This window comes from Schistocerca serialis, chromosome 12 (assembly GCF_023864345.2).
Source record: "Schistocerca serialis cubense isolate TAMUIC-IGC-003099 chromosome 12, iqSchSeri2.2, whole genome shotgun sequence".
Classification (NCBI taxonomy): Eukaryota; Metazoa; Arthropoda; class Insecta; order Orthoptera; family Acrididae; genus Schistocerca; species Schistocerca serialis.
This window is the reverse complement of record NC_064649.1, coordinates 19,527,289-19,550,302: the sequence shown is the minus strand read 5'-3', so window position 1 is coordinate 19,550,302 and position 23,014 is coordinate 19,527,289.

Genomic DNA, 23,014 nt, shown 5'->3' with positions numbered 1-23,014 from the left:
TAAGCTTAGGGATTGATGACCTTAGCAGTTAAGTCCCATAAGATTTCACATACATTTGAACATTTTTGTTCCCCTTTTCCTAATTTCCAAGTCTAATGCGCGCCTTCCTAGAATTACTAACAAACAACATTAGGGGTAGTGCGACAGACGCACGTTAATCTCAGTAGTACTCTTCATTGTTCCTAGATAACAGAACGCGGCATGTCATTCTCAATGGAGAGAAGTCTTCCGAAGTACGAAGTGATTTCAGCTGTGCCGCAGCGGAGTGTCGTAGGACCGTTGCTATTCACAATATACATATAAATGACCTTGTGGATGACATCGGAAGTTCACTGAGGCTTCTTGCTGATGAAGCTGTAGTATATCGAGAGGTTGTAACAATGTAAAATTGTACTGAAATGCAGGAGGATCTGCAACGAATAGACGCATGGTGCATGGAATGGCAATTGAATCTCAAGATAGACGAGTATAATGTGTTGCGAGTACATAAAAAGAAAGATCCTCTATCATTTAGCTACAATATAGCAGGTCACCAACTGGAAGCAATTTATTCCGTAAATCATCTGGGAGCTGGCATTAGGGGCGATCTAAAATGGAATGACCATATAAAATTAATCGTCGGTAAGGCAGATGCCAGACTGAGATTCACTGGAAGAATCCTAAGGAAATGCAATCCGGAAACAAAGGAAGTAGGTTACAGTGCACTTGTTCTTGAATACTCCTCACCAGTGTGGGTTCTGTACCAGATAGCGTTGATAGAAGAGAGAGAGAAGATCCAACGAAGAGCAGCGCGCTTCGTTACAGGATAATTTAGTAATCGTGAATGCGTTACGCAGATGATAGATAATATCCAATGGAGGACTCTGCAAGAGAGACGCTCAGTAGCTCGGCACGGGCTTTTGTTGAAGTTTCGAGAACATACCTTCACCGAGGAGTCAAGCAGTATATTGCTCCCTCCTACGTATATCTCGCGAAGAGACCATGATTAGAGTTTAGATTACATTAATACTAGTTCCATGGATCATGAATACGATATTTCGTAATGATGTGGAACGAGTCAAATTTTCCAATACATGACATAATGAAGTTAATTTAACAACATAATTAAGTTAATATAACAACTTTTTTCTTTTTTTTTTCTTTTCAAAATTTTTGTTAATAATTTTGTTTGTTTGTTTTTTTTCTTAATTTATATCTAAAAATTCCTCTATGGAGTAGCAGGAGTTGTCATTCAGAAATTCTTTTAATTTCTTCTTAAATACTTGTTGGTTATTTGCCAGGCTTTTGATACTATTTGGTAAGTGACCAAAGACTTTAGTGGTAGTATAATTCACCCCTTTCTGTGCCAAAGTTACATTTTATCTTGAATAGTGAAGATCATCCTTTCTCCTAGTATTGTAGTTATGCACACTGCTATTACTTTTGAATTGGGTTTGGTTGTTAATAACAAATTTCATAAGAGAGTATATATACTGAGAAGCTACTGTGAATATCCCTAGATCCTTAAATAAATGTCTGCAGGATGATCTTGGGTGGACTCCAGCTATTATTCTGATTACACACTTTTGTGCAATAAATACTTTATCCCTCAGTGATGAATTACCCCAAAATATGATGCCATATGCAAACAATGAGTGAAAATAGGCATAGTAAGCTAATTTATTAAGATCCTTGTCACCAAAATTTGCAATGACCCTTATTGCATAAGTAGCTGAACTCAAACGTTTCAGCAGATCATCAATGTGTTTCTTCCAATTTAATCTTTCATCAATGGACACACCTAAAAATTTTGAATATTCTACCTTAGCTCTATGCTTCTAATTAAGGTCTATATTTATTAATGGCATCATACCATTTACTGTACGGAACTGTATGCACTGTGTCGTATCAAAATTCAGTGAAAGTCCGTTTACAAGGAACCACCTAGTAATTTTCTGAAAGACATTATTGACAATTTCATCAGTTAATTCTTGTTTGTCAGGTGTGATTACTATACTTCTATCATTAGCAAAGAGAACTAACTTTACCTCTTCATGAATATAGAATGGCAAGTCATTAATATATATTAAGAACAACAAAGGACCGAAGACCGACCCTTGTGGAACCCCATTCTTGATAGTTCCCCAGTTTGAGGAATGTGCTGATCTTTTCATATTATGAGAACTGCTTATTTCAACTTTCTGCTCTCTTCCAATGAGGATAAAATCAGAGAGATTAGAGCCCACACAGAGGCATACCGACAGTCTTTCTTTGCACGAACAATATGAGACTGGAATCGAAGCGAGGACTGATAGAGGTACTCAAGGTACCCTCCGTCACACACCGGCAGGTGGCTTGCGGAGTATCGATGCAGATGTAGTTGTAGATTGAACTCTTCTCACTAATGAAGATGGCTTCACTAGGTGCAATCTATGAACCCAAACGCTCGCACCATACCCTAAGACTGACGACAATAAAGGGTGCTTCAAAAAGAATGAACTGATTCCAAAACTCCATATTTATTGATAAAACCATACTACACACATCAGGTGAAATTGCGCACCGAGGAAACAACGAGAGTTCATTATAATGCCCCTCAAACCACTGAAGTACGGATCTGGCCTCGAGACACGCACAATTATACTGCTGAAAGATGACACCGCCGTCGGGGAAGAAGAGTTTATCGCTTACTACATTTTCGCTGCTCATACAGTAAAACTGCCGTTGAAGCATAACGCTTTAATCTCTTATTTCTTTCCTACTAACTCAATTTGCAACACATGTCGCACACAGTACGCACGTTTACCGCTGGATGTACTTGCAAAATATCATCATTTGTATGAAACATAGTTCCGGACATATTCGTTACAAACATTCAGCTGCGTGCAGATGAGATTCTCTCTTTACAACCTCCAGCACTCAAAAAGCCTTCTGCTGTTCGGACGCCATCTTACTTCTGATCGTCTGCAAACTGAGAAGAGGCGTTGACTGACATCAAAAGGCGATTTTCTGCAACTCTAGCCACGGTCATTCAAACAACACATTTCCTTGCCGGCACGTCCCACGTTTCGTAATTCTTACCGTCAAATATGAGGTCATTCGTTTTGAAACAGCCTGTATACAGGTTCTTTGTTTTAACTTGAGGTATCCCGAAAACGACACATCGTACGAAAAAAATGTTACCTATAAAAAGTTAATGTTAGTAACGGCGACATTGTCTGTGCCACAACAGGTCACCTCCCAACCACTCCTCTTAGAGGGTGGGACCACTTTGTATTTTCAAGGCCGGCCGAAGTGGCCATGCGCTTCTAGGCGCTGCAGTCTGGAACCGCGAGACCGCTACGGTCGCAGGTTCGAATCCTGCCTCGGGCATGGATGTGTGTGATGTCCTTAGGTTAGTTAGGTTTAACTAGTTCTAAGTTCTAGGGGACTAATGACCTCAGAAGTTGAGTCCCATAGTGCTCAGAGCCATTTGAACCACTTTTTTGTATTTTCAAATGGGAACCGCCAGAACGCTATTACATCCACGTCGTTATTCTTGGATCACGCTGGACATAGTTTCTTACTAGACTTTGAAACAGTTAACCGTGTTGCAGTGCACAATCAAATTTGCAACACTGAAGGAAATTTAGAACATGAATATCAACAGTTAGAACACAGAAAATCATATTTACATTATAAATGAAATGCAGAATCAAGCCGGACGGAGTTGCTGTGCGGTTCTAGGCGCTACGGTCTGGAACCGCAGGTTCGAATCCTGCCTCGGGCATGGATGTGTGTGATGTCCTTAGGTTAGTTAGGTTTAAGTAGTTCTAAGCTCCAAGGGACTCATGACCACAGATGTTAAGTCCCATAGTGCTCAGAGCCATTTGAACCATTTTGCAGAATCAATGGAATCGGTTCTTAATTGCAAAAACACGAGCAACTTGATATTTGTCCACTACAGTGCCATCTGCCACAAGTCCGATTATGCAATAAAAATGAGAGGTGGGAGGTTCACATTTGAAAATACAAAGATTCTGCTTGCGTGGGGATGAACAGCCACTAAGTGTTTAATTTTAAAAAATGCATTGTCCGTTGTAGGCTGTATTGTGCTTGTAATAAATTGTCGTCTGGTCCCACTGATCTATGACGGATAATATAAACTTAAAATATGCCTACAATTTTTATTTTTATGACTCATTCATCTGTACCATATGTCAATAAGCTGTTCTCCATTATCTGCATGTAACCTTAACTCATTGATGACCTGCGTTACAATATTTCCGTTACGTCTAGCACGCGGGGAATAAATAGATGGCCGGCCGATGTGGCAGAGCGGTTCTAGGCGCTTCATGTCTGTAACTGCGCTGCTACTGCGGTCGCAGGTTCGAATCCTGCTTCGGGCATGGATGTGTGTGATGTCTTTAGGTTAGTTAGGTTTAAGTAGTTCTAAGTCCAGGGGACTGATGACTTTCGATGTTAAGTCCCATAGTGCATAGAGCCATTTGAACCATTTGAGATAAATAGATTCTTTCTCTGTCAATATTTCACCATATTTATACGTTCATACATGACTTTAATGTGCTGTAAACAATACACACTGAAGTGTCAAAGAAACTGGTAGACATGCGTAATATCTTGTACGGCCCCCGCGACCACGCAGAAGTGCCACAATACAACGTGGCATCGACTTGACTAATGTCTTTTTTCTTTTAAGTAGTGCTGGAGGGAACTGACACCATGAATCCTGCAGGACTCTCCGTAGATCCGTAAGACTTCGAAGGGGTGGAGATGTCTTCTGAACAGCACGCAGCAAGGCAGCCCAGATATGCTGAACAATGTTCTTGTCTGGGGAGTTTGGTGGCCAGCGGAAGTGTTTAAACCCAGAAGAGTGTTCTTGGAGCCACTCTGTAGCAATTCTGGACGTATGGAGTGTTGCATTGTACTGCTGGAATTGCCCAAGTCTGTCGGAATGCACAATGGACATGAATGGATGCAGGTGATCAGACAGGATGCTTACGTACGTGTCGCCTGTAAAAGTCGTATCTATATTTATCAGGGGAACCACATCATTCCAACTGCAAACGCCCCACACCACTGCAGAGCCTCCACCAGCTTCAACAGTTCCCTTACTGACTTGTAGGGTCCACAGATTCCTGAGGTTGTGTCTATACCTGTATACGTCCATCTGCTCGATACAATTTGAGTCGAGACTCGTCCGACCAGGCAACATGTTTGCAGTCATCAACAGTCCAATGTCGTTGTTGACGGTCCCAGGCGAGGCGTAAAGCTTTGTGTCGTGCAGTCATCAAGGGTACACGAGTGGGCCCTTGGCTCCGAAAGCTCATAACGATGATGTTTCGTTCCATACTTCGCACGCTGACACTTATTGATGGCCCAGTATTTAAATGTGCAGCAATTTGCGGAAGGGTTGCACTTCTGTCACGCTGAACGATTCTCTTCAGTCGTCGTTGGTCCCGTTCTTGCAGGATCTTTTTTCCGGCCGCAGCAATGTCGGAGATTTGATATTTTACCGGATTCCTAATACTGAATCTACACCCGTGAAATGGTCGTACGGGAAAATCCCTACTTTATCGCTACCTCGGAGATGCTGTGTTCCATCGGTCATCTCACTTAAATCTTGATAACTTGGTACTGTAGCAGCAGTAACTGATCTAACAACTGCGCCAGACACTTGTTGTCTTATATATGTGTTGGCGACCGGAGCGCAGTGTTCTGCCTTACATATCCCTCCTATACCAGTTTCTTTTTTTTTTTTTTTTTTTTTTTTTGAGCATCAGTGTATATGCCCTTAAATGGCCTTTGGTCACACCGGTTACCGTGTACACAATACCTCAACTACGTCTGCCACGCCAGCAGTAAACGTAACTCCACATAGCTATCGATAGGTTAAAAGTGTTTGGGAGTAATTGCATCTTTGATGGCATAGTAACAGCTGTTTTAGTTGTCAGGCACTTAGAGTATGTTACGATGCAGTACGACTTCTGGTTTTATGTACGTGCTATAACAGAATGTGGTGAGCCCGATATGTAATACATGATAGAGCAAATGTAATGTTATTGCACTGCAAATCTGATTACGCTAGTGAGTAATGAATTGCTCTTTATTTGTACATGACGATCTATTCGGACATGTGACGCTCTTTCACGTTGGTATATTCAGGTGCTTGATAATGACTCACTGCCGAAATTAGTTAATAGCACGATTTTAACAGAGCACATTACAGTCCTACAGTCCGCAATGGACAGTGTATCCTTTTACGAAAATACAAAGTTGGCCTGACCCGGGCAGAAGTGGTGGTTAGGATGGCCAGTTGCAGCAACAGGCACCTTCTAGCAGCGCGGGATTAGCCGAGCGGCCTGGGGTGCTGCAGTCATGGACTGTGTGGCTGGTCCCGGGGGAGGTTTGAGTCCTCCCTCGGGCATGGGTGTGTGTGTTTGTCCTTAGTAGTTGCATGGGGGCTTAATTATATATTTAATGCAAATAATTTAAATTTTAGTAGCTTACTGTCCGATTACGCAGTCTCGTAACCGGTTGGCCCTGACTAGCATAGTACGCAATCTGACTGAAGGAATAACAACAAAGAATGAAACAAAACTTCCGTTAACACAATTAATTAATTAAGTCCCCAGCAACTATAAAACCTACGAAACGACAAAACACAAGTGTAACTGTTCTGTGTGTGGAAGTTTGATTCAACGTACACATCTGGCACGGTTCTTCCTCAATAAGACAAGGTAATTTAGGCACCATTTACACTGAAGTAATTAAAAAAACAGAAATACTATAATTGCACAAGGAAACCAGAATTACACTCTAATACATGAACACAAGCCAGATGCTTTGTTGACTGAACCTGTGACCAAGAGGCATTGTTATTTAGGACATTTAACATAAAAAATAAAAACAATTTCTTTACCTTCATATATATTGACGAAACATACACTCTGATCATTACAACATCCGCAATCGAACAGCATCGGCTGTCTCGCCCATCAGAACAACTGCATACAACATGCTCACAACTAGTCACGGCTACATCGGAACTCCTACTGCCCACTTCTCAATATGCACTCTCCACCACGACTTCTCGACAAGAGCTCTCCACTACCACATCTCAACAAGCACTGCCAGTGGAGGCGGCTGAATAATACTCTTTGGCGCAATCTCTGGCGCTGTGGCTCAGTGTAGCCACCTTTCATAGTGTGTAAGCTTAGGGACTGCTGGCCTTAGCATTTAAGTCCCATAAGATTTCACACACATATGAACATTTTTTTCACCTTTTAGAGTTATTTAGTTGTCTCATGTTAACAGAAACACGCTATAGACTGCTGGTACGTTCTGGTTGCTTTCAAGGGAAGCCGAAATTGCTTATTTGCATCGTAAAATTTCAATGTCCACGTCTGTATATTTTCTGCTCGCATCCTCTATACAATGTGCAAAGTTACGACTATCGTCCAGAAATACCCACAGATATCTCGTTATTGGGCTTTTTTCTAATCTAGGTGAGCCGTGTGTGGCTCGTGTTCGTGTCATCTCTCATTTAACATCCTGTTTTTGCCGTACTGCCACGTCGTTATGTTAGTTTAAATTACTGGTGTCACTGAGTTGCTGCTTTGCCTGCCCGTGAGTGGCAGCAGCAGCACTTATCGATATAAGCCCTGCTGTGTTATCCTTGCTGGACTGCTATTACTTCCGGGCCGTCTACATCTACAGCTACATCCATACTCCGCAAGCCATCTGACGGTGTGTGGCGGAGGGTACCTTGAGTACCTCTATCGGTTCTGCCTTCTGTTCCAGTCTCGTATTGTTCGTGGAAAGAAAGACTGTCGGTATGCCTATGTGTGGCCTCTAATCTCTCTGATTTTATCCTCATGGTCTCTTCGCGAGATATATGTAGGAGGGAGCAATATACTGCTTGACTCCTAGGTGAAGGTATGTTCTCGAAACTTCAACAAAAGCCCGTACAGAGCTACTGAGCGTCTCTCTTACAGAGTCCTCCACTGGAGATTATCTATCATCTCCGTAACGCATTCGCGAGTACTAAATTATCCTGTAACGCTGCTCTTCGTTGGATCTTCTCTCTCTCTTCTATCAACGCTATCTGGTACAGAACCCACACCGGTGAGCACTATTCAAGAACAAGTGTACTGTAACCTACTTCCTTTGGTTTCGGACTGCATTTCCTTAGAATTCTTCCAATGAATCTCAGTCTGGCATCTGCCTTATGGCGATTAATTTTATATGGTCATTCCATTTTAAATCACTCCTACCTAATGCCTACTCCCAGATAATTTATGGAATTAACTGCTTCCAGTTGCTGACCTGCTATATTGTAGCTAAATGATAAAAGATCTTTCTTTCTATATATTCGCAGCACATTACACTTATCTACATTGAGATTCAATTGTCAATCCCTGCATCATGCCTCAATTCGTGGCAGATCCTCCTGCATTTAGTACAATTTTCCATTGTTGCAACCTCTCGAGATACTACAGCATCATCCGCAAAAAGCCTCAGTGAACTTCCGATGTCATCCACAAGGTCATTTATGTATATTGTGAATAGCAACGGTGCTACGACACTCCCCCGCGACACACCTAAAATCACTCTTACTTCAGAAGACTTCTCTCCATTGAGACTGACATGCTGCGGTCTGTTACCTAGGAACTCCTCAATCCAGTCACAAAATTGGTCTGATAGTCCATTTGCTCTTACTTTGTTCATTAAACGACTGTGGAGAACTGTATCGAACGCCTTCCGGAAGTCAAGAAACACGGCATCTACCTGTGAACCCGTGTCTATGGCCCTCTGAGTCTCGTGGACGAATAGCGCGAGCTGGGTTTCAAACGGTCGTCTTTTTCGAAACCCATGCTGATTCCTACAGAGTAGATTTCTAGTCTCCAGAAAAGTCTCTTATACTCGAACATAATACGTGTTCCAAAATTCTACAACTGATCGACGTTAGAGATCTAGGTCTATAGTTCTGCACATCTGTTCGACTTTCCTTCTTGAAAACGGGGATGACCTGTGCCCTTTTCCAATCTTTTGGAACGCTACGCTCTTCTTGAGACCTACGGTACACCGCTGCAAGAAGGGGGGCAAGTTCCTTCGCGTACTCTGTGTAAAATCGAACTGGTATCCCATCAGGTCCAGCGGCCTTTCCTCTTTTGAGCGATTTTAATTGTTTCTCTATCCCTCTGTCGTCTATTTAGATATCTACCATTTTATCATATGTGCGACAACCTAGAGAAGGAACTACAGTGCAGTCTTCCTCTGTGAAACAGCTTTGGAGAAAGACATTTATTATTTCGGCCTTTAGTCTGTCATCCTCTGTTTCAGTACCATTTTGGTCACAGAGTGTCTGGACATTTTGTTTTGATCCACCTACCGCTTTGACATTTAGGATTTTCTGCCAAGTCAGTACATAGAACTTTACTTTCGAATTCATTGAACGCCTCTCGCATAGCCCTCCTCACACTACATTTCGTTTCGCGTAATTTTTGTTTGTCTGCAAGACTTTGGCTATGTTTATGTTTGCTGTGAAGTTCCCTTTGCTTCCGCAGCAGTTTTTTTAAATCGGTTGTTGTACCACGGTGGCTCTTTTCCATCTCTTACGATCTTGCTTGGCACATACTCATCTAACGCATATTGTACGATGGTTTTGAATTTTGTCCACTGATCCTCAACACTATCTGTACTTGACACAAAACTTTTGTGTTGAGCCGTCATGTACTCTGAAATCTGCTTTTTGACACTTTCGCTACACAGAAAAACCTTCCTACCTCTTTTTAATATTTCTATTTACGGCTGAGATCATCGATGCAGTAAACGCATTATGATCGCTGATTCGCTGTTCTGCGTTAACTGTTTCAAATAGTCCGGGTCTGTTTGTCACCAGAAGATCTAATATCTTATCGCCACGAGTCGGTTCTCTGTTTAACTGCTCAAGATAGTTTTCAGATAATGCACTTAAAAAAATTTCACTGGATTCTTTATCCCTGCCACCCGTTATGAACGTTAGAGTCTCCCAGTCTTCTTCTTCTTATTTCTTCTTTACCGTCGCCTTGTCCCACGTCACGTAGAGTTGGCGTTGCCCTTCTGGATCCTTCTCCTCCATAGTTCTCTATCCATTGCCTCTTCCTTCTTCCATCCTTTCTCCCTTAGGTCCCCGGATATCTTATCCTTCCACCTCATCTTCGGTCTTCCTCTGCTTCTCGCTCCTTCAATCTTTATATCTTCAGCTCTGTTTCCGATATACTCTTCCCCTTTTCTCTGTAAGTGTCCGTACCTCCTTAGTCTGCTCTCTTGTATCTTTTTCCCCATGGGTCCCACTTTTACAGCTCCTCTAACAAATTCATTTCTAATCCTGTCCTTCCTTGTTACCCCACACATCCACCTCAGCATCCTCATTTCCGCCACTTCCATCCTCCTTTCCTGGCCTACTGTGATTGGCCATGTCTCTGCCCCGTATATCATAGCAGGCCTTACCACCGACTTGTACACTTTACCTTTCAACCCAATGCTCACCTTCTTGTCACACAACACTCCACTCATTTTCTTCCAGTTATTCCAACCGCAATTTATTCGGTGTTGTATCTCGCTTTCCACCCCTCCGTCCCTCTGTATGTTATACCCCAGGTATTTAAATTTGCAGGCCGATTTCAGCTCATCATCCTGGATCTTGCAAGATCACATCTGCACATCCTTCAGTGCTAAATCTTCTGACTTTGTCCTGCTAATTTTCGTCCCTCTTTCTTCTAGTGCCTTCCTCCAATCCTCCAGCTTTTCCTCAATTCTGTCAATGCTCTGCTCACAAAGAACCACATCATCCGCAAACGTCATATTTCACGGTGCTTCCTTCTTCACATCTTTCACCAGCACATCCATAATCAGGTCAAAGAGGTAGGGATTAAGCGCAGACCCTTGATGTTACCCTACTTATACAGTAAACTCCTTTGTCATCTCCACACTACTTCCCACCTGTGTCATTGCTCCTCTGTACATTTCCTTCAATAACCTCACTACTTCTCTGGCACGCACTGCTCTCTCATGCTTCTCCATATTTCGTGCCGTGGGACTCTGTCATATGCTTTCTCCAAATCAATGAAAGCCGTATGTAGATCGGCTTGTAGCTCCCCGTGTCTCTCCACTATCCGCCTTAAAGCAGCTTCTTACCTGTGGCTTTTACCAGTCTATATCTGGTAAATTAAAATCTCCACCCAGAACTATAACATGGTCGGGAAATCTACTCGAGTATGCACAGTCCGCCACGTCCCTGCACGTTCGTCTGTCTGAAAGGACCCATGATCACACAAACGCCCAAAAAGGGCTTGAAATGTTGTGTTGTGGTTGATGTCTGTGAGGGTACTTGTGTTGGTATAGCCGTGCTGCCTATCGACCATTTCCATCAGCTTCACCATGCACAAACATCCCGGCTTGTTCCCGACACGAATACCAAACCATTCTGCTGCTTACAGCACGCTGCGCCAGTCACACAGCCTGCAACACACAACGAACACACGGTACGCAGTCAGAGGAACTGTCATTCATCATCGCCATCTACCGTGGCAACGTTGCATTTCCCGACGCATGTTCATAGGGACTTTTTGTTCCCATTTCCTGCCAGGAATTCGTCCCAGCAATTTGTCGGTTTTATTAATGTTCAGCCCGTATATTCATGATTCTTAAGAGCTAACAAGACAGATGCTTACGTAAAAGTTGAAGAACAAGGGACGATACGAAACAGCAAGGTATCTCCTTGCTGGCTGCAGATAAAATCTGAAGGCTGCGCCATTCTTTTATTATCACAGAAAGTATTACAAGTACCTACTGACACTTGTGGACCCTCTGGTCCATACATTTCATATTTCATAAACATAAGAAAAGAAAAACTTTATTCCGGCGTTGTAGCGGAGAGGAGCCGCATATACTATATAGTACAGTATAGTATAGTATATCTAGAGGTTGTAACAATGGAAAATTGTACTGAAATGCAGGAGGATCTGCAACGAAATGGTGCAGGGAATGGCAATTGAAACTTAATGTAGACAAGTGTAATGTGCTGCGGATACGCAGAAAAAAAGATCTTTTATCAATTAGCTACAATGTAGCAGGTCAGTAACCGGAAGCAGTTAATTCCGTAAATTATCTGGGAGTATGCATTAGGAGTGATTTAAAATGGAATGACCATATAAAATTAATCGTCGGTAAACCAGATGCCAGAATGAGATTCACTGGAAGAATCCTAAGGAAATGCAGTCCGAAAACAAAGGAAGTAGGTTACAGTACACTTGTTCGCTCACTGCTTGAATACTGCTCACCGGTGTGGGATCCGTACCAGATAGGGTTGATAGAAGAGATAGAGAAGATCCAACGGAGAGCACAGCGCTTCGTTACAGGATCATTTAGTAATCGCGAAAGCGTTACGGAGATGATAGATAAACTCCAGTGGAAGACTCTGCAGGAGAGACGCTCAGTAGCTCGGTACGGGCTTTTGTTGAAGTTTCGAGAACATACCTTCACCGAGGAGTCAAGCAGGACATTGCTCCCTCCTACGTATATCTCGCGAAGGGACCATGAGGATAAAATCAGAGAGATTAGAGCCCACACAGAGGCATAACGACAATCTTTCTTTCCACGAACGATACGAGACTGTAATAGAAGGGAGAACCGATAGAGGTACTCAAAGTACCCTCCGCCACACACCGTCAGGTGGCTTGCAGGGTATGGATGTAGATATAAATGTAGATATACCATGGGGATGTACCTGCAAAATTATATCATTGTACGACACAGAGTTCAGGTGATGTTCGTCATAAACAGTGAGGTGCGTGAAAATGGAACGACAGAGAGAATTTCTCTGGAAATATAGGTGAACCTTGCGTGCAAATACGTGTGAAATATATTTAATATTTGTGACATGTGTGTAAATGGTAAAATGATGATGTTTGGTTTGTGGGGCGCTCAACTGTGCAGTTATCAGCGTCCATACAAATTCCCAACCTTGCTCAGTCCAACCTCACCACTTTCATGAATGATGATGAAATGATGAGGACAACACAGACACCCAGTCGTCTGGAGGCAAGTGAAAATCCCTGACCCCGCCAGGAATCGAACCTGGGACCAAGTGTTCGGGAAGCGAGAACGCGACCGCGAGACCCCGTGCTAACTCGTAAAAGCCACAGGTAAGAAGCTGCTTCTAAACTACTGGAACAGTTTCATGCAAAATTGGTACAAATATTGCTTAATGTTTGGAAAGAAATATTGTGCGGGCGAGAATCAGCAACCTCCTGTTGGGGTGGGGGTGGTAATGTAGAGAGAGAAAAGGGAGTAGGCGGAGATGGAGAGATGGAGAGGGGTAATGAGATGATGGATGCAGATAGAACCAGCAGGAGATGGGTAGACGGAGGGGGACGGCGAAATGGACAGACACACGAAAAAGGATGAGCTGGAGAGAGAGAGAGAGAGAGAGAGGTGAGATGGAAATATGGACAGAGAGAAAAGGAGATAGGCAGAGGAAGGGAGAAGGAGGAGTGATATGGCGCGCGCCGCTATCCTGTGATCTTGTTTAGAGCGCGCGCTATAATCGATTATAGTTCGCTCTTCTGGTGCGGGTGGCGCTCCGGTGGTGATTTGCTATTACTATTACATCGCTGGCGTGTGTTTGCGATGGCCGGCGGAAAGCGCGAGAGGACAGTCGGTTTTCCGGGTACTGGACGGAACGTGAAGTTCGCTCTGCCTGACCTGCTGGTGACTAGCGCTAAGGTTGTTGTGCCTCGCAATATGAGCAGAGTGGTCTGGGGCGGAGGTGACTCGCCACTGTGCTGGCCATGCGGTGGTGATTAATTGGAGTCGGCGTACTTGTTCTGCCTGCCTGTCTGATGTGGAGGTCGGGTTGGGTCCTGTGACACTCCGGCCCAGAGACAACTAGTTGGTCAATTTTTGGAGTCGTCTGCCAGATTAGGGTGTGGGCTCGGTTGGCTCCTCAGATTTTCCCCTGGAAGCTCCAGCAGCGGTTTCTGAACTTCATTCTGATGAGGGACGGCGTTATTGGAAGTTTTTGCTGTGTGTGTGTGTGTGTGTGTGTGTGTGTGTGTGTGTGTGTGTGTGTGTGTGGCACGTTACATTTGTTGCTACTAATTTATTTGCTCAACTGGAATATCTTTTGGTTATCCCGCTGACTGGGTCGTTGTCCACCCGGTCTGCTCAGCGTTACCTTTGGTGGTGCCTGTTTGTCCATTTCTAAAGGAATTCACGTAGGTGGTTCCTGTTACCTGCCCAGAGTTGCGTTCATGTATGGCATGTGTTCAAACGTGTGTGAAATCTTATGGGACTTAACTTCTAAGGTCATCAGTCCCCATGTATCGTATATTTGGCATTTGATGTGTTAGGCAAGGTCTGCCTAAGAAAGCCGGTTTTGGACAGTATAGGCATAGTGGATTACTGCTGCTTGGTGTATGTGGTCTTCTGGGACCTGAACAACACGATCTCGTCAATTTGGTTTGTGTAACAGCATTTAGTGGTATGTTCTGTATTTTTATCTCACTGTGTTATTATTAACTTGGTGGAATAGTCGCGTTTGGTGTCGTTAAGGCACTTCTAAGACTGTGGTTTGACTATTCATGTGCGCTTGACTTTTATTGTTTTGTTTTAAGAAGCGAGAATTGTTGTGTCGTGTGTGTTGGCTTCCGGCACTTGTTAAGAGCGCCCGAGTTAACGGTGCCGTGGTTATCATGTGCTGTCGGGATGTTATACTGTGTTTTTGAATTTTATCTTGTGTTGATATAATCTGTCGTGTGTTACAGAACATAACCAAGGTGCGTAAGTGATGGGCAGTTGTGGGAGGCATGTCGGGGAGCTCTCAGCGGTTTATTTCGGGGACCGTTTGTAGTGGGAAGGCTCCGAAAGTGTTGAGAGCTCGCTCGTCTGTGATTGCGCTGTAAGTTGCCCTCGCCCTTTGGTTGTATCAAATTATTATTTTGTTACTATATTTATTGCTTGTGTGTTGCGCTTTTTTCATTTTATGGTGCCAAGCGCCATTATCTTTCTCAAAGTTTTTTATATAAATGATTTTGAATTGTAGTGCCAAGTTATTATTGGATTTTGTCTCTTGTGTAAACTCTAAAAGCACTATTGTAAAAGGATCTTTGATGTTATGGTGACAAGCCGCCGTTATTCTTTTTAAAGCTCATTCTTTCAACCATTTGTTATGTTCAATAAGTTATATGAATTTGTTGTTATTTAAAAGAGTTTAGTATTGGCAGTTTAATAAATTGTGTACACAGTCTGCTGTTTGGATATTATTGGGTGGAACTCCTTGGATAGTTGTCCTACAAAAAGACACATTTCAACTACAGTGCGCGCTCTAAACAAGACCACAGGATAACGGCGCGCGCCATATCAGAAGAGATGGGCAGAGAAAGGGAAAAATGGATAGAAAAGTGGTGGAGGAGCGGATGGACAGAGAGAAAAGAGAGCAGAAGATGGAGAGTATGGAAAGAGGAAGAGATGGACAGAGAAGAGAAAGTGATGGACATAGAGAGGGGGAGCAGGAGACAAACAGTGCGAGGGAGTAGGAAGAGATGGATAGGCAGAGGTGGAAAGAGAAGATGGAAGTAGAGGAGAGAGGGAGTAGATGGACAGATAGAGGGAGAGTGGTAGAGAGACAGATAGAGTTGGAAGAGGAGATGACATAAAGAGGGAGAGGAGGAGATGGTCAGAGAATCAGGGGTGGATGCAGTGGACAGAGAGAGGGGGTGGAGTACATGGACACACAGCAGAGAAGGAGAAGATGGATAGAGAGGGAGAAGGAGGAGATGGAGCAATAGAAGAGTGGAATAAATACATTTGCAGGCAGCTCGACGTGCACAGCTAGTTTCTCATAAGAGTATAACAGTGAACAACGAGGAGGTGTTCCAACTGATGTCTGTATCAAGTTCCAGATGGAACTACGTAGCTATCTGTTTCAATCCAGTGGCTACATCTACATTTATACTCCGAAAGCCACCCAACGGTGTGTGGCGGTGGGCACTTCACGTGCCACTGTCATTACCTCCCTTTCCTGTTCCAGTCGCGTATGATTCGCGGGAAGAACGACTGCCGGAAAGACTCCATGCGCGCTCGAATCTCTCTGATTTTACATTCGTGATCTCCTCAGGGGGGTATAAGTAGGGAGAAGCAATATATTCGATACCTCATCCAGAAACGCACCCTCTCGAAACCTGGACAGCAAGGTACACCGCGGCGCAGAGCGCCTCTCTTGCAGAGTCTGCCACTTGAGTTTGCTAAACATCTCCGTAACGCTATCATGCTTACCAGATAACCCTGTGAAGAAACGCACCGCTCTTCTTTGAATCTTCTCTATCTCCTCCGTCAACCCTCACTGATGAGCTATACTCAAGTGTAGATCGAACGAGTGTTTTGTAAGCCACCTCCTTTGTTGATGGACTACATTTTCTAACGACTCTCCCAATGAATTTCAACCTGGCACCCGCCTTACCAACAATTAATTTTCTACGATCATTCCACTTCGAATCGTTCCGCACGCATACTCCCAGATTATTTACAGTAGTAACTGCTACCAGTGTTTGCTCCGCCATCATATAATCATACAATAATGGATCCTTCTTCCTATGTATTCGCAATACGTTACATTTGTCTATGTTAATGGTCAGTTGCCCCTCCCTGCACCAAGTTCCTATCCGCTGCAGATCTTCCTGCATTTCGCTGCAATTTTCTAATGTTGCAACTTCTCTGTATACTACAGCATCATCCGCGAAAAGCCGCATGGAACTTCCGACACTATCTACTAGGTCATTTATATATATTGTGAAAAGCAACGGTCCCATAACACTCCCCTGTGGCACGCCAGAGGTTACTTTAACGTCTGTAGACGTCTCTCCATTGAGAACAACATGCTGTATTCTGTTTGCTAAAAACTCTTCAATCCAGCCACACCGCTGGTCTGATATTCCGTAGGCTCTTACTCTGTTTATCAGGCGACAGGGCGGAACTGCATCGGACGCCTTCATGGACGCAACACTGTTCACGCACAGGTATTGCGGCCTCCCAACAGAACACCTCCCTCGGATGCTAGAAGACGTTCCTCCACAGACTAGGAGGAACCTGTGGTACCCACATGATGGCTGTCCAGCCTACAGTGCGCAAGTTCCCCAGCACATTTCCACGAATTTTTATTCCAAAGCGTTATACTGGACGCAGAGGACTGTGCATTGGCCGACCTGCTCCCCGCATTTGACATCTGTAGACTTTTTCTGTGAAAGAAACTGAAAGACGCTGTGTACGAGGACATTCCACCTACACACGATGATATGCGTCGAGGTATTGCTGCAGCCTGCTCAGACATCTCTGCTGAAATGCTGGCACGTGTACAGCTGTCGTTCCATACATGTACTGCCGCTGCCGGTGGTCATTCTGAACACAACCTATAATGGTCAGCTCTCTCGTTACATAACTAGTGTGTGTACTTGTGTTATTTTTTAATGCACGCTACTTCAGGTATTGTGCAAGTATCGTGTAACGCCGGAAATGCATATCCTCCTATTTCCATCTATTGTACTATAAATTGTTTTCCTTATTTTGTTACCTGAAGATATGACATTTCTGTGTCTTTATATATTGTAATTGTTTTACTACTTGTATATATATATATATATATATATATATATATATATATATATATATATATGCATTTATGTCGATGTATAATTCGTTTGTTTTGTAAATATTGTTTGTATTTTTACGCTGGGTCTGGCCTAGGGAAAACTATGCTATCGAACGATTACATCGATAGGTCGTGTGGAGTACGAAAGTGTTTAGGATCTTTGGGAGTGTTAACTCTGCCGCGTGGAGCGCGGGCAGAGCAGGGGGAGTCTGGCTGGGGTAGGGCGGTGTAGCAGGTGTGTGGTGTGACGCTCCCGCGAGTTGCCGCGCTTTCGGGGTTTGGCAGCATGTACTTGCGCTCGACCTGCTATGATAGTTTCTGACACGGTGTCGCGGACTGGAAGCATTAGCTGGCGCACATCAAGAGCCCCTTTCGCCTGGTAACCGTGTCGAGAAGAAGACGAGCCAACATCCAGCTTCTGCAACAGCGACGGCCGACAATGAGTGACTGTCGCCACCTCCTCTATCGACGGCTTCAAACCTTCAATCAACCAACAAGGAAGACTGAAGCACGTAAAGTTTTAGAACTGTATGGCAGACCTCAGCTTTTCAAACTGTTCCATTTTCGTAACCAAAATTGCAGCAACTTAGCATGAACATTTGTCGCTCATTGTCCCAATTGCATTACCAAGCAGGGTCCCTTCCTTTTCCGAAATGAACCCGAGTGTTGTTGAAATTCAAACGCCAGCATTAAAGTAATATCATTCCATTTCACTGTCTTAATTTCAAAGTTTAGTTAAAGTATTCATAGCTGGCTACAATATTTAGATTACACAAGCACAAATTAAGAGTGCGAGTTTTGTTACCGTATTTTAGCTTACTTGTGACTGCAATTCGGCTTGGTACGTACTAAATTTTACTATTGTTAATTGTTCAGAATCATTTAATTCAAGTTCAAAGTTAAATCTCTTATTTCTAAATTCCGTAGATTCAAGAAGCTTTTGAAATGATTGTTGAGGTAGCCCAAGACTAACCTTATTTTATTGAATGTCGTAGTGCTTCAGTAACAAAGTTCACTATTAATTTCAGTCACTAAATTAACTTTCAATTTTCCGGTTTTATTAATTCTTTTGCTAAATTAAATCAGAGTGTAGCGAAATTTATTACTTCTGACAAACTTTCAGTTTTCACATTACACGTGTCAACCTTCAGTTGCCACGCTTCTAGTGCTAATTATATGTGTAATAACATTTCTTTTTCAGTTACTATAGTAATTGTCCCCCAAATCTCGAATATCTAATTACCGGTAGTTAATTTTTAACCTAACGGCGCCCATTTACTTTCTTTATTAACTTTACCCCTTCTCAAAATTAATTTCCACCAGTTTCATTTGCATTTTTCCTTTCATTTAGATGTGACCCTTTCCTCCCTCTTTACCGACAGATTAACTGCGGTGACGATTGCTTTTCCCAAATTTCCATTAGGTACACGCGGTTTAATTTTTCACTGTCATTAAGGTCGATAAGTGAGGAGCAGGTTACAATCGGTGTTGGATCTTTTCAAAATACAATATCTCCGACACTGGTGGTATTCAGTACGTGTAATGCTGCCAGAAGCAGATGACGAAAGCCTCTTACCTCCAATGTAGTTTCCGCCAGAGGATGGTTAATCTATTAGGGTGCTTACTGTTGTGGCAAACAAATTTCCTCGCCAAGTACTGAAGTCGACCATACACCGCTGGGTCCAGCAGCGTCTACTAGTGAGGCGTTCATCGGAGCCGACCACACTGCTCAGAGACATACCTGCAGGGCCCGGAATACTTTTGTCAGGCTGAGGCATCTCGTCAAACCACGGCGGCGAGAGGAATTCTCGCCGACCCAGCAGCGCCTATAGTATGAGCTGCCGGTATTCCGGGAGAAGTGCAGTCTTCCGTGCGGGCGAGAGTACGTTGCGGCCGCCATGTGGTGTTGTGTTGTGTTCGGCTGGGCTGCTGCAGCTCGCGGCGCCGACCGCCGCTTAATTGGATTGGCTGAAAGCTGAAAGGCCGCGGCGCATAATTTCCCAGGAGGCGCCGAGGTGCGTGGCGGCGGAGGCCTGGCGCGCTTCTGCGGTCTTTACCGGCTGCTGCACCCGCGCCCCGGTGTGACGCGACGAATCGCCGGCGCCCTTCCGTAAACTCTGTGACCTTAACAAATTCAACTTCTTGTACGTCCATCCTTCTGATTCAACATTTGTGGGACTTCGGGCCGCCGTCAAAAAAAAAAGGCTCTGAGCACTATGGGACTTAATAGCTATGGTCATCATTCCCCTAAAACTCAGAACTACTTAAACCTAACCAACCTAAGGACATCACACAACACCCAGTCATTACGATGCAGAGAAAATCCATGACCCCGCCGGGAATCGAACCCGGGAACCCGGGCATGGGAAGCGAGAACACTACCGCACGACCACGAGCTGCGGACGACCCGCCGTCCTTTCGATATTATTTATTTTGCAGGGTGTCCGAAAAGTCTTTCCTTGATTACATAAATTGGTAACTCAGGCTAGAATGTTGTTGTTGTTGTTGTGGTCTTCAGTCCCGAGACTGGTCTGATGCAGCTCTCCATGCTACTCTATCCTGTGCAAGCTTCTTCATCTCCTAGTACCTACTGCAACCTACATCCTTCTGAATCTGCTTAATGTATTCATCTCTTGACCTCCCTCTACGATTTTTACCCTCCACGCTGCCCTCCAATACTAAATTGGTGATCCCTTGATGCCTCAGAACATGTCCTATCAACCGTTCTCTTCTTCTAGTCAAGTTATGCCACAAATTCCCCTTCTCCCCAATTCTATTCAATACCTCCTCATTAGTTATGTGATCTACCCATCTAATCTTCAGCATTCTTCTGTAGCGCCACATTTCGAAAGCTTCTATTCTCTTCTTGTCCAAACTATTTATCTCCCACGTTTCACATGCGTACATGGCTACTCTCCACACAACTTCTTCCAGAAATCAGTTCCTGACACTTAAATCTATACTCGATGTTAACAAATTTTTCTTCTTCAGAAACACTTTCCTTGCCATTGCCAGTCTACATTTTATATCCTCTCTACTTCGACCATCATCAGTTATTTTGCTCCCCAAATAGCAAAACTCCTTTACTACTTTAAGTGTCTCATTTCCTAATCTAATTCCCTCAGCATCACCCGACTTAATTCGACTACATTACAATATCCTCGTTTTGCTTTTGTTGATGTTCATGTTATACCCTCCTTTCAAGACACTGTCCATTCCGTTCAACTGTTCTTCCAAGTCCTTTGCTGTCTCCGACAGAATTACAATTGTAAGTTGGCTGTTTAGGTTTTCTTATTGGCAACGTTACGTAGCGCTCTGTATGAAAATCACTGACTGTGCTGTGTGCAGCCTGTGGCTAGTTTGCATTGTTGTCTGCCATTGTAGTGTTGGGCAGCGGCAGCTGGATGTTAACAGCGCGTAGCGTTGCGCAGTTTGAGGTGAGCCTCCAGCAGTGGTGGATGTGGGGAGAGAAATGGCGGAGTTTTGATATTTGTAAGAATGGATGTTATGAACTCCTATGTATATTATGATCTTTCAACACTATTAAGCTGGCAGTAGTGGCGTTCGCTGTTTTGCAGTAGTTCGAGTAACGAAGATTTTTGGTGAGGTAAGTGATTTGTGAAAGGTATAGGTTAATGTTAGTCAGGGCCATTCTTTTGTAGGGATTTTTGAAAGTCAGATTGCGTTGCGCTAAAAATATTGTGTGTCAGGATGAGCACAGTCTTGTATAATTGTTGAAAGGGGACGTTTCATACAATGTCATCGGTGAACCTCAAAGTTTTTATTTCTTCTCCATGGATTTTAATACCTACTCCGAATTTTTCTTTTGTTCCCTTTATTGTTTGCTCAATATACAGATTGAATAACTTCGGGGAGAGGCTACAACACTGTCTCACTCCCTTCCCAACCACTGCTTCCCTTTCATACCCCTCGACTCTTTATAACTGCCGTCTGGTTTTTGTACAAATTGTAAATAGCCTTTCCCTTCCTGTATTTTACCCCTGCCACCTTCAGAATTTGAAAGAGAGTATTCCAATCAACATTGTCAAAAGCTATCTCTAAGTCTACAAATGCTAGAAACGTAGGTTTGCCTGTCCTTAATCCTTCTCCTAAGATAAGTCGTAAGGTCAGTATTGCCTCACGTGTTCCAACATTTCTACGGAATCCAAACTGATCTTCCCCGAGGTCGGCTTCTACCAGTTTTTCCATTCGTCTGTAAAGAATTCGTGTTAGTATTTTGCAGCTGTAACTTATTAAACTGATAGTTCGGTAATTTTCACATCTATCAACACCTGCTTTCTTTGGGATTGGAATTATTATATTCGTTTTGAAGTCTGAGAGTATTTCGCCTGTCTCATACATCTTCCTCACCAGATGGTAGAGTTTTGTCTGGACTGGCTCTCCCAAGGCTGTCATTAGTTCTAATGGAATGTTGTCTACTCCGGGGGCCTTGTTTCGACTCAGGTCCTTCAGTGCTCTGTCAAACTCTTCACGCAGTATCATATCTCCCATTTCATCTTCATCTCCATCCTCTTCCATTTCCATTTCAGGCTAGAAGTCAGATACAAATATGAAACTGGTATCTAATTTTTACAAACTATCAAAATTTTTTTCACGCATCCGTAAACTTCCACATGAGCACCCTTGGTAGCACGTAGTCCATCCAGGCGATATTCAATTTCCGTCCACACATTAGCCAACATCACTGGAGGGATCGATTCAACGACTGTGGTTATCCCGTTGCCGCAGGGTTCCAAGATCTGGTACACGTGTCCGATAGACCTCGTCCTCGACATAACCCCATAAAAATAAGTCTAATGGGGTTATGTCAGGAGAGTGTGGAGGCCAAACCGTCGGCCTATCACGTCCAATCCATCGCCCGGGAAAGGTCATATCGAGATAGGCACGGGCGTCCATACCCCAATGAGGCGGTGCACCGTATTGCTGAAACAAGACATCGCGGTGGTACTGAAGCAGCTGAGGAACAGCATACAGTTGCAACATGTCCAGATACACTGCAGATGTGATGGTAGCCTCAGCGAAGAAGAATGGCCCGATAATTCTATCGTGCAATAGCGCGCACCAAACATTCACCTTTGGACTGCCTCTGGTGCACTCTATGACCTCTCCAGGGGGTTGTGAACCCCAAATGCGCATATTATGGAGATTCACTACTCCACTGACAAAAAAAGGTCGCTTCGTTGGAAAAGGCAATTCGTCTGAGATAACCATAATCGTCCTCAATACGTGATAGCATTTCGACTGCAAAGTCATATCGACGTGTACTGTCATTGGGCAACAAGGTCTGAACGATTTGCACATTGTATGCACGAAACAATAAACGTT